The sequence below is a fragment of the Macrobrachium nipponense genome, chromosome 25 (genome assembly GCF_015104395.2).
Source record: "Macrobrachium nipponense isolate FS-2020 chromosome 25, ASM1510439v2, whole genome shotgun sequence".
Taxonomy (NCBI): Eukaryota; Metazoa; Arthropoda; class Malacostraca; order Decapoda; family Palaemonidae; genus Macrobrachium; species Macrobrachium nipponense.
In genome coordinates this window covers 10,727,122-10,739,621 of record NC_087214.1, presented here as the reverse complement: position 1 = coordinate 10,739,621, position 12,500 = coordinate 10,727,122, and the positions used below count along the sequence as shown (strand labels likewise).

Genomic DNA, 12,500 nt, shown 5'->3' with positions numbered 1-12,500 from the left:
ATACGTAAACATTCTATGCAGATAGCTTTAAAATAAGAATGAATAAACTTTTTTAGATGATTTTGTAAGTTTTTCAGAGGTAAACTCTAACGGAGGGGTGAAAATGAATTAAGACGTCACCTGATTACCGATTTCATATATCGAAAAAGCACAAATGAAATCGATGATGGTTTCATGATATTTACGGTGATTTCTACTTATAATAACAACTCTACTATTTTGTCTTGATGTCATGGTATCAAGAAATATTCTTTATATTATGATAATCGCCATTTCATAGCGCGTTAACAAGTGATGATGGATCTCGTACTAATCAAACGAAAACACCTCAGTCCTTCCATCTCTTTCTTGAGAAGGGAGTTGATGAGGCAGAAGCGCAGGATAGATATAGATGGAAACGGCTCATCCGAAACGGCGACCCCATTTGGAAATGGGAACCAGCTGGGAAGAAGAAGAAGAAGAAATGAAAACATCACCAGTCACTCGACCATTCATCACTGCCCCACTGACCAAGAGAACTAACCTGCGTCGAGACGAAGCCTCCCTGTCCATTGTGATAAGTTGATATAAGCTTGGCAATATCCGACTCCCAGGTAGTTTGTATGGATCCTGGATTTTCACTCAGCATGGCCAGAAGGAGGTAGGCGGCTGCTTCAACTGTCAGCGCTTGAGACAAACCTGGACTTCCTGATGTCAAACTGTTGTACACATCTGAAATGAGCGTAACAGCAGCGCTGCTGTCGCCTGCCAAGGAGAGAGCGTATGCCGTCAGGGCCTTGATATAGGTGCTGTTGCTCGTGGTGCTGTGTGATGCAAGTGACGGCATTTGCTATAACCCTGCGAATCCACTGTTAAGATTCCCTTCCAGAAGAGATATGAGGACGTAGGCTGTGAGAGGCGCGAGCGACGCTACTGAACCATCGACGCCGCCCTGAACGATATGTGCTGTCATTAATATTTTCACCTATAATCCATTCAGTTATGGAACATAAGCAAGACCTAGAAACTTAAAGTGATCCAGCGCTAATTAAGGTAAAATACTAGGATGATAAGAATAGTATAAACGGTCTGAAGTTCATAATCAATGTTATTATTATTTTCATTTATTTAATTTTTTTGGTCTATCACAGTCCTCCAATTCGACTGGGTGGTATTTATATGTGTGGGTTTCCAGGTTGCAACCTGCCTCCTAGGAGTCCATCACTTTTCTTACTATGTGCGCCGTTTCTAGGATCTCACTCTTCTGCATGAGTCCTGGAGCTACTTCAGCATCTGGTTTTTCCAGATTCCTTTTCAGGGATCATGGGATCGTGGCCTATTTATTATTATTATTATTATTATTATTATTATTATTATTATTATTATTATTATTATTATTATTATTATTATTTTTTTATTTTGGAAAGGAGACCCTCTTTCAAACAAGTTTTACTGAAAGATATTGCTGCATCAGCTGCATTCAACGTGTTAAATAGTCTTCGCTATTTTTCTAATAATACCTTTCTCTCTGCTACTCACAACTGGCGAGTATTGCGCGATAGTGCCTCATCAGGAGGAGTCATTTCGGGGATATTGCTTAAAATTTATTATTTGTTACAGAAAGATGAACAAATAGATCAAAATATAAGTCGATCTAGTGGCCCAACGTTTCTCTCGGTATCATAAGAGCATGATCACGGCAGTGGTCGGTCGAGTAGAGTAAGTGCTGTCAAGATCTACTCAATATATAGCGGCAGGTCAGCAGGGGGTCAACCGCTAGCTGCGTTTTCATTGGCTGGTGGCGCAATGCGCTCCAGCTATTGGTTTGAAAGAAGTTTTCTTCAAGAAGCTTCTCGTCGTTGAAGGTTTTTGCGCTGTTGCAGCCTAGCTGACCGTCGAGGCTGGGACATGACTTCCCTGGGCGTTGTGTCACGACGGCTCACGTTGTCATTGCTGCTGGGCTGCTTGTCTCTCTGGTATTCTTTTGATCGGGAGTTGTCGTTCGTCTGGTATTACTGGTGCTATTATTTATGCACATAGGTCTCCTTAAGTTGGTGGGGAGGAAGAGGCGCTTCCTACGTCGTATTCAATGAGGGCTTCTCTTGTTTGTTATGAGTGCCTCGAGCAGTCGCAACGTCGCTGGTCAGGAGCCCTCCCTATATCTTAACATTCTTGATAATACCATCGCGGGAGATGGCTTCCTGGTGTGCTGTCATGTTAAATGGTTTTTAATTGCCCCTTCTTGTGCGTGGCAAGAAATCCTCTTGGACAGTTTCATAGAAGTCCATACCAACGTAAGAGCCGGACATCCACGAACGGGGCATGAGAAATTGGTAGACTACATTCGACTGTTTCAAGAGGTCCTCTTTGCTGGGGGGGTCAGGTTGTTCTTCATGATAAGGTCGCAGGTAACGTCGATTTTGGTAATAAATCACGAGTTCGAGTTCTTTGTCGACTTCGGTGGGGGTCACATTCTCTCTAATGATATTTCTCAATGCATCCTCGTTCTCACGGTGACGTGCTGTGCATTCTGGCTTTGTAAAACAGCTTGATCTTCTCATGGGGGTGGGGTCTGCGGTCTCTCACTCTCGCTATAACCACCGATCCAACGCTGTTCGGACATCTTTATTTATTAGTCGATTCAGATACCCGTTATTAACGAGCACCTGAGTGACTCGGTCGAGCTCTTTGTGAGTGTCCTGCCAGGAAGAAACAGTGCGTGAGGGCCCTCCAAATGTAGGCCCTGACTGTGGTGTTCTTGAACCGTGCAGGACATTCGCTGTCACCATTCAGGCAAAGTCCCTAAGTTTGTTTTCTTTGTATATACCGAAGTTTTTAGACCATCGTCGGTCTTGGAGACGAGGACGTCGAGAAAGGGGAGCTGGCCTTCGTTGCTGAATTCGACGGTATAATTCAGCGAACTGCATTGCTGGAACATGCACTGGACAGCTTCAACCTCTTCCTCATTCTCGGCATGTACAAAGATATTGTCAATATATCTTGCATATTACGGGGTTTTCTTATATTGGAGAAAACTCTCTCTTTCACTGTACCCTTAAAAAAATTGGCGAAATAGGACACAGAGAGGGGAACCCATCGCGACTCCATCTTTTTGCCGGAACATCTGGCTTTTATGAGTGGAGAAAAAAGGGGCCTTCTTCGTACATATCTCGAGGAGTGCCCGCAGGGATACTTCGGGATATTTAGCTGGGGTGTAGAGGGGTCCCTGTAGATGCGGTCCATAATGATATTGATGGTCTCGTCAACAGGAACGTTTGTGAAAGGGATTCTACGTCCAATGAGGCGATAGTGCCTGTTCCTGGGGAGTCTCGGATTTCTTCGAGGGAATTCCGTCAAACTTGGTACTGTCAGACAAGATGGCATCCAACTTCTGGTGTACTCTGCCGTCTTGATCAGTATGAAACGGCTGCTGTTTTGTCTGTGCGGCGCACAGTTTATGTCTTCTTCCTGCTTGCAGAAGCCTCATGGAACGCGGCACATATAATATGTGGTATCCTCTCCCGTGAGATGAAAAGAAGCAGCGAAGGCCCTACGTCAACGAGAAGACATAACTGTGCGCCGCGCCGACAAAACAGCAGCCTTCGTACTGATCAAGACGGCGGAGTACCACCAGAAGTTGGATGCCATCTTGTCTGACAGTACCAAGTTTCGAGCGCCCTACTAAAAACCCTACAGACGAAATAAAAAAAGAAGCAATGACATCATTAGCAGTGTCAACGCAGCCACCAATGCCGTGCACCTCCACCAATCATCGGAGATTACACCCTTGGTTATCTGTACGCAACGTTAAAACACACAAAAATGGAAACCCCTCTCTGCCCCATCATCAGCCAGACACCCGCCCCAACGTATGGACTGGCCAAGCGCCTTAATCAAATCTTGACGCCCTAACGTAACCGACCAAAGCCGATATAGCCTGCGCTCCTCGACGGAATTCCTCGAAGAAATCTGAGACTTCCCCAGGACAGGCACTATCGCCTCCTTGGACGTAGAATCCCTTTTCACAAACGTTCCTGTCGACGAGACCATCAATATACTTATGGACCGCATCTACAGGGACCCCTCTCCTCTACACCCCAGCTAAATATCCCAGAAGTATCCCTGCGGGCACTCCTCGAGAATATGTACGAAGAAGGCCCCTTTCTCCACCCAATAAAGGCGGCAGATTGTTTCCGGCAAAAAAAGACGTAGTCACGATGGGTTTCCCCTCTCGGTGTCCTATTCGCCAATTTTTTTATGGTTACTGTGGAAGAGAGAGTTTTCTCCAATATAAGAAACCCTGTAAATATGCGCAAGATATATTGACGATATCTTTGTTACATGCCGAGAATGAGGAAGAGGCTGAAGCTGTCCGGCGCATGTTCCAGCAATGCAGTGCGCTGAATTTTACCGTCGAATTCAGCAACAAAGGCACTCCCCTTTCTCGACGTCCTTGTCTCCAAGACCGACGATGGTCTAAAACTTCAGTAATATATTACAAAGAAAACAAACTTATTAGTACTTTGCCTGAATGGTGGGTTGGGACAGCGAATGTCCTGCACGGTTCAAGAACACCACAGTCAGCCTGGCCTACATTTGGAGGGCCCCCCTCCATTGCACTGTTCTTCCTGGCAGGACACTCACAAAGAGCTCGACCGAGTCACTCAGGTGCTCGTTAATAACGGGTATCCCGAATCGAACTAATTAATAAACAAGTCCGAACAGCGTTGGATCGGTGGTATAGCTGCGAGAGGATGAGAGACCAGCCCTAGCCCCACCCCCATGAGAAGATCAAGCGTGTTTTACAAAGCCAGAATGCACGCACTTTTTCATCGTGAGGACGAGGATGCATTGAGGAAACCCATCATCAAAGAGAATGTGACCCCCACTGAAGTCGACAAAGAACTCGAACTCGTGATTTATTACCAAATCGACGTACCTGCGACCTTATCATGAGAACAACCCCCGCAGAGCAAGAGACCTCTTGAACAGTCAAATGTAGTCTACCAATTCTCATATGCCCCGTCCGTGGATGTCCCGGCTCTTACGTTGGTATGACTTCTATGAAACTGTCCAAGAGGATTTCTTGCCACGCACAAGAAGGGGCAATTAAAAAGAAACCATACCTGACAACACGCCAGGAAGCCATCTCCCACGACGGTATTATCAAGAATATTAAGATAATAGGGAGGGCTCCTGACCAGCGACGTTTGCGACTGCTTGAGGCACTCCTCATACAACAAGAGAAGCCCTCATTGAATACGACGCAGGAAGCGCTCTTCCTCCCCACCAACTTAAGAAGACCCATGAATATAAATGATAGTACAAGTAATACCAGACCGAGCAACACCTCCAATCAAAGAATACCAGATGAGACAAGCAGCCCAGCAGCCAATGACAACGCGAGCCGTCGTGACACAACGCCCAGGGAAGTCATGCCCCAGCCTCGACGTCAGCTAGGCTGCAACAGCGCAACCTTCAACGACGAGAAAAGCGTCTTGAAGAAAACTTCTTTCAACCAATAGCTGGAGCGCATTGCGCTACCAGCCAATGAAAAAGCAGCTAGCGGTTGACCCGTGCTGACCTGCCGCTATATATTGAAGTAGATCTTGATAGCACCTAACTAACAATAGGAGCTGAGCCATAGAATCGGTAGACAGCTACATGTACCTGGGAGTTGTCATAGACCATCAGCTAACTTTCAAGGAGAAATCAAGTACTTGAGAGAAAGAGCAAATGCAAGACTAGCCGCCATGAGATACATTTCACCCCTGAAGGAGGGAGCAAATGAACACATACAAAGGAAGTACTACCTAGCCTGCACCAGAAACAATTTGGTGGACTATGCTGGCCCCCCACTCTGATGAGCTGACAGAGGCTCAAAAAGATCATGAGGTCATTACAAACAATGCAATGAGGCTCATGCTAGGAGCACCCACATGGACAAGGCTGTGCAACCTCAGGCTTGAAACTAACTTGCTAAAACTACAGGATAGGATTGCACAGCGAAATGCAAGCACAGTGGCCAAGATGTTCCTCTCAGAAAGAGACTCCATCTCGAGGAAAAGAGCCGAGAGGAACTTGCTTAACACCCAGATATTCAAAGTTTGAGTTCCTATGGTAGGACCAAAGTGACAACATCAAGAGTCTAGGCATGGCAGAGAGACTGCTGCAGCTAGGTCCAGACACAACACAGGGCACACAACAACTACCACCCTGGAAAGAAGACACTGCAATATATAAATACACAAGCCTGCCAAGAGCAAAAAGAGGACTGCACAAGAGAAGACTACGAGCGGTGGCCTATGAAGCAATCAGAAACACTGAGACCATAGGGGCACAAACATACTACACTCGTGGCACTGTAGATCCTGAGAATCAAACTACGGGAGCTGCAGTATATTCAAGAAACTTCACAGCCTGCTGGAGGACCTCCAAACCACGCCTCCACTATGCAGACAGAGGTTAAACAGCAATAAGACAGGCCACTGCTGTACTCACTGGAGAATGAAGAAGGGCCTGTAATCATCCACACCGACTCAAAGTCCTCAATGCAAGCCCTGCAACAACAGAAAAATAAAGAAAACAAGGCACTGCTGCTGAATTAAAACACTGCTGCACCAGCACAGGGAAACGAGGAAGGCCTGTCACCTTAAACTGGATACCCAGTCACATAGGAGTTCCAGGCAACGAGAGGGCTGATGAGCTAGCCAAAACCAAAAGTACAAAACACATTGACAGAGTGCAAATACACATACAACCTTCACTGCAACAAATCAAGAATGCAATGAAACCACTCTGCAAAGAAAACTTGCTAAAAGGCCATCGTGAGTGGTAGAAAAGAACTCACCGTCTGCCAGATGGTATAAGACATCGACTGATCTAGTGCCTCCTCCCATAGACAGGTGCACACCAAGAAAACTTGCTGTGATCATCCACAGACTCAGGGCTATGGATATTAAGCCTGCTGGGAAATTGTGGAAAACAGTGTCAGACCATGTGAACACTGTCAAGAAGAAAACACAGCAACCACTCCTTCACTACCTGCTGGAATGCAGAGAAACAGCACAGCTAGAGGTGCAGCACAAAATGATTTGTACTTGCACAAGATGCTGAGCAGGCAGCTGCCACAGTCACAAAGACAATCATTGAAAACTTAGAAGAGCATGACCAGGTGCTCTACAACCTACCTCCACCAAGGTAAATAAACTAAAAAGTGACACCAAACACCCTCATCACATCCCCTCACTGTAAGGCTCTATCCACATCATCCACTATCATTCTTTTAAACTTTACCTACAACTGAAATCCTCATGCAGGGACCCAAGGGAGTAAAGGGTTGGACAATCCCACCTGCACCGCTTCTCCAATATTTTGAAGCCTTACATTCTTTCAAACTTCTACTATAATATGGCATGATGGCCCTCTCTTACTGACACCATCATCCTTCCCCTGTGCACTCCTATCTCTATAACTAAAAATATTTCCAATTTCATAAAACTAACCATGTACCTAATGAATCTTTTCAGATCACCTAGGGGCCGAACAAGGAAAAGGCCCGTGCCAACAAGAAGTGATGGCTTAATACAACAACAACAACAACAACAACAACAGCACCTACAGTCTACTCCGACCCACTGCCGTGATCATGCTCGGATGATACCGAGAGAAACGTTGGCCCACTATCGACTTATATTTTGATCTATTTGTACATTTACTGTAACAAAATAAATAAATTTTTAATTTTGCAATATCCCCGAAATTGACTCCTCCTGATGAGTACTATCGGCGCAATACTCGCCAGTTTGTAGTAGCAGAGAGGGAAAAGCTATTATTAGAAAAGTTAGAGAAGACTATTTACAAGTTGAATGCAGCTGATGCAGCAATATCTTTCAATAAAACTTATTATTAATTATTATTATTATTATTATTATTCTCATTATTATTATTATTATTATTATTATTCATTATTTATTATTATTATTATTTTCAGGAGTGTATGCGCAGTCATAAATATATTTGATCTTATTTTGTTAAGGGCGTCAATTTCCTCCTAAAAAAAACAATATATAAATCATCATTTCGAAGATGTTTTTATTATTCCCCCGTTTCTTCTTGCTAAGAGTTCCTCGTTGGACGAGTTGGTTACGCGCTTCGCCTACCGCTTTGGGTAGTTCTGAATTCGATTCCCCACTCTGCCAACGTGAACCACGAAAATTGTTGCTGGTGATTAGCAATTTTTTTCTCGATATAATGTAGTTCAGATCCCACAATAATAAGCTGTAGGTCCCGTTGCTAGGTCACCACTAGGTTCCATAGGGCGCGTGGAAATATATAATCCTTCGGGCCATAGCCCTAGTAGGAAAGCTGTTAATCAGCTCAGTGGTCTGGTTTAAAACTTAAGATATACTTAACTTTTAACTGGAAATAAACTAAAAAAAGGAAATTGTTAAAAATGAAATCAGGTACATTCAGGAATAACAGGTTAGACTTAATATTAATTCAAGTTTTTTATCAATTACATTTGATATATCTTTAAAACTAGATTTCATATATATTATAGAAATTGAATTTTGGTCAATTAAATTTAATATATTTTTTAAAAAACTAGATTTCGTATATATTTTTAAATTTTTAATGTGTGTACTGTATATTTGTATAGGTTTTCATATCTTTTATATATATGTCTATCTATTTTTTTTTCTTTTTTTTTTTCTCCCGAAATTTTTCGGGGCCAACCTGTAAGACCCAAGTAAGATCAAGCCTGACTCATTGGGCTGGTTAATATCCTTCCTTCAATAATAATAATAATAGCAGCAAGAACAGGGACCCTAAGGTCATCCAGCGCTAAATGAGGGAAGATAGTAGAAGGCTGTGATATAGAAAGTCTGAAGGACACAAATGATCCACAATGCTTTGACAGAAATGCCCAGCAAACGGCTGTAGCAAGACCTACCTGCATGTCGGAGCGAATCACAAGCCGACGGATTGGATGCAGCCGTCCTCATTTATACGACAGTAGCCAAGTTTTGGATGAAAGGAGGAGATCTTCATCCACCGGATGGAGTAATTTGTATTTGATTATTAGTTATTATTATTATTATTATAATTATTATTATTATTATTATTATTATTATTATTATTATTAATTATTATTATTATTATTATTATTATTATTGGAGAAACAAATCCACAGTTATGTAAATGTACATATATTTAAGTTAAACAGAAAAGATAGCTTTCGGGAATCTGTACGGTTCCCCTTATCAATTGATAAGGGGAACCGTACAGATTCCCGAAAGCTATCTTTTCTGTTTTAAACTTAAATATATGTACATTTACATAACTGTGGATTTTGTTTCTCCATTTGAAGACTCATGCTACTATGAGGAATTTTTAATTATTATTATTATTATTATTATTATTATTATTATTATTTATTATTATTATTATTATTATTATTATTGATTATTATTATTCTTTGAGGTCCACAATAAACTGCTGGTAGCATTCGACTGAGAGTGAACCCATGGTAGGGTTCGAAAGCTTTCATATAGTTTTATAAAATTTTACTGCTGCTACCATCTGTATATTATTGTGGACCCTCTAAGAGCATTACTTGTGCCTTCGTAACTGAGATTTCTACCCATTATTATTATTTTTTTTTATTTATTTTTTTTTTTTTTTTTTTTTTGTTTTTTGCTCTATCAACAGTCCCTCCAATTCGACTGGGTGGTATTTATAGTATGGGGTTTCCGGGTTGCGGGCCCCCCATCCTTTTTTTTCCCCTCCCCGTTGCCTCCTTAGGAGTCTTCAGTTACTTTTCTACGACCTATGGTGTTTTCGGGTTCACCTTTTCCGTTTCACCCTGTTTTTGCGTTTCTAGATCACACTCTTCTGCATGAGTCCTGGAGCTACTTCAGCCTCTCCAGTTTTTCTAGATTCCTTTTCAGGGATCTTGGGATCGAATGCCTAGTGCTTCCTATGATTATTTGGTATACGATTTCCACTGGCCAAATCCCATATTCTTCTTATTTCTATTTTCAGATCTTGATTACTTATCCATTTTTTTCCCTCCTCTTTCTCTTCAACTCTGGTGTCCCATGGTATTGCGACATCATAGATTGTTGATACTTTCTTCTTGACTTTGGTTCAATCAACGTCACGTCTGGTCTATTTGGCACGTATCACCCTATTCGTTCTGATACATAGTCCCAGAGGATCTTTGCGTGATCGTTTTCTATCACTCCCTCTGGTTGGTGCTCGTACCACTTATTACTGCAAGGTAGCTGATGTTTCATTGCACAGGCTCCAGTGGACGGGCTTTTGACACTGAATCATGCCTCTTTTTGTACTGGGGTTCTGGTGCAAGTGCCGGGCATTTCGCTTGCTATGGGTTTGGTTTGGTGGTTTCATGTTTTCAAATTATTGCACTTGTCCTACATGATCGTTTTCTTTGAATACCTATCTGGTTCTTAGGGCCTGATCTTGTGCCGCTGTTAGGTCATTCCTTCAGTTTCCTTCGAAACTCAACGCAGGAAATATGATAAAGCCATAAACACTGGGCAGTGCAGTAATCAGGATACAGCGCAGAATAGTGGAATGGACGAAGGACAGAACTAACTCCGCGCAGCATAGATCAGAAACCAGGAAACATATGCACAATACACAAAGCACTACACCCAAGAGCAAATACGGACAGACTATACATACACGAAAGGAAGGAGGGAGAGAGAACTACTACAAGTATAGATGGACTGCGTCAACATCGAAAAACGAGCATGCATTGGGGCTGGGGCAATATCTGAAAAGTAGTGAAGACAAGTGGCTAAAAAAGTGGCATGGAGTAGAAGGACTAATAAAAGTATGGACGAAGACCCAGCAAATATACAGAGACAGGAGAATGACAGACAGAACATGAGGACTGGTCAACAAACAAACCAATGCATGGACAATACATGAGACAGACTAAAGAACTAGCCAGCGATGACACCATGGATTATTATTATTATTATTATTACTTTTTTTTTTTTTTTTTTTTTTTTTTTTTTTTTTGTTTTTTTTTTTTTTTTTTTTTTTTTTTTTTTTTTTTTTTTTTTTTTTTTTTTTTTCTCTAACACGGTCCTCCAATTCGACTGGGTGGTATTTATAGTGTGGGGTTCCGGTTTGCATCCTGCCTCCTTAGGAGTCCATCACTTTTTCTTACTATGTGGCGCCGTTTCTAGGATCACACTCTTCTGCATGAGGCCTGGAGCTACTTCAAGCCTCTAGTTTTTCTAGATTCCTTTTCAGGGATCTTGGGATTGTGCCTGGTGCTCCTATGATATGGATACGATTTCCACTGGCATATCCCATATCCTTCTTATTTCTATTTTCAGATCTTGATACTTATCCATTTTTTCTCTCTCTTTTCCTCTTCAACTCTGGTGTGCCATGGTATTGCGACATCAATGAGTGATACTTTCTTCTTGATTTTGTCAATCACGTCACGTCTGGTCTATTTGCACGTATTCACCCTATCTGTTCTGATACCATGTCCCAGAGGATCTTTGCCTGATCGTTTTCTATCACTCCTTCAGGTTGATGTTCGTACCACTTATTACTGCAAGGTAGCTGATGTTTCTTGCACAGGCCCCAGATGGAGGTTTTTGCAACTGAATCATGCCTCTTTTTGTACTGGTTCTGTGCAAGTGCCGGACATTCGCTTGCTATGTGGTTTATGGTTTCATTTTTCGTATTGCACTTCCTTCCCACATATGGAGAGATGTTTATTCCCATCTATCGTTCTTTTGAACATATCTGGTTACTTAGGGCTTGATCTTGTGCCGCTGTTATTTCATCCTTCAGTTTCCTTCAGTTTGTTGTTTAGCTCTCCCCTCTGTAGCCATTGCCATGTGTCATCGGCTGGCTAGTTCTTTAGTCTGTCTCATGTATTGTCCGTGCATGGTTTGTTGTGCCAGTTCTCTGTTTCTGTTTGTCATTCTCCTGTCTCAGTATATTTTCTGGGTCTTCTTCTAATTTTTTATTAGTCCTTCTTCCCATGCACTCTTTAGCCACTCGTCTTCACTGATTTTCAGTGTTATGTATAGTCTGTCCGTATTTGCTCTTGGGTGTAGTGCTTTGTGTATTGTCATATGTTTCCTGGTTTTCTGATTCTATGCTTGTGCGGAGTTCTGCCTTCATCCATTTCCACTTATTCCTGCTGCTGTATCTGATTACTGGCACTGCCCATGAATGATAGCTTTTATCATATTTCCGCGTTGAGTTTTGACTTGAGTATTGCCTTGAGTCTCTGACATAATTCTCTCCTGATCGTATCCTTCATCTCTTGGTGTTTTTTATATCCCCTCCTTCCATTATTCTCAGGTATTGTATCCAGTGTCATCTATGTGTTTTGATGTTGCTCCCATCTGGTAGCTTTATCCCTTCAGTTCTTGTTACTTTTGCCCTTTTGTATGTTGACTAAGGCACATTTTTTTCTATTCCACAAACTCCAATCCTGACGTCCCCAGATACAATCC

The 12,500-nt window shown here is 42.3% G+C and overlaps 1 pseudogene; it reads right to left on the bottom strand.

Moving 5' to 3' along the window:
* Window positions 1-12,500, bottom strand: part of LOC135198982 (CD109 antigen-like) — a 66,858-nt pseudogene that overhangs the window by 9,903 nt on the left and 44,455 nt on the right.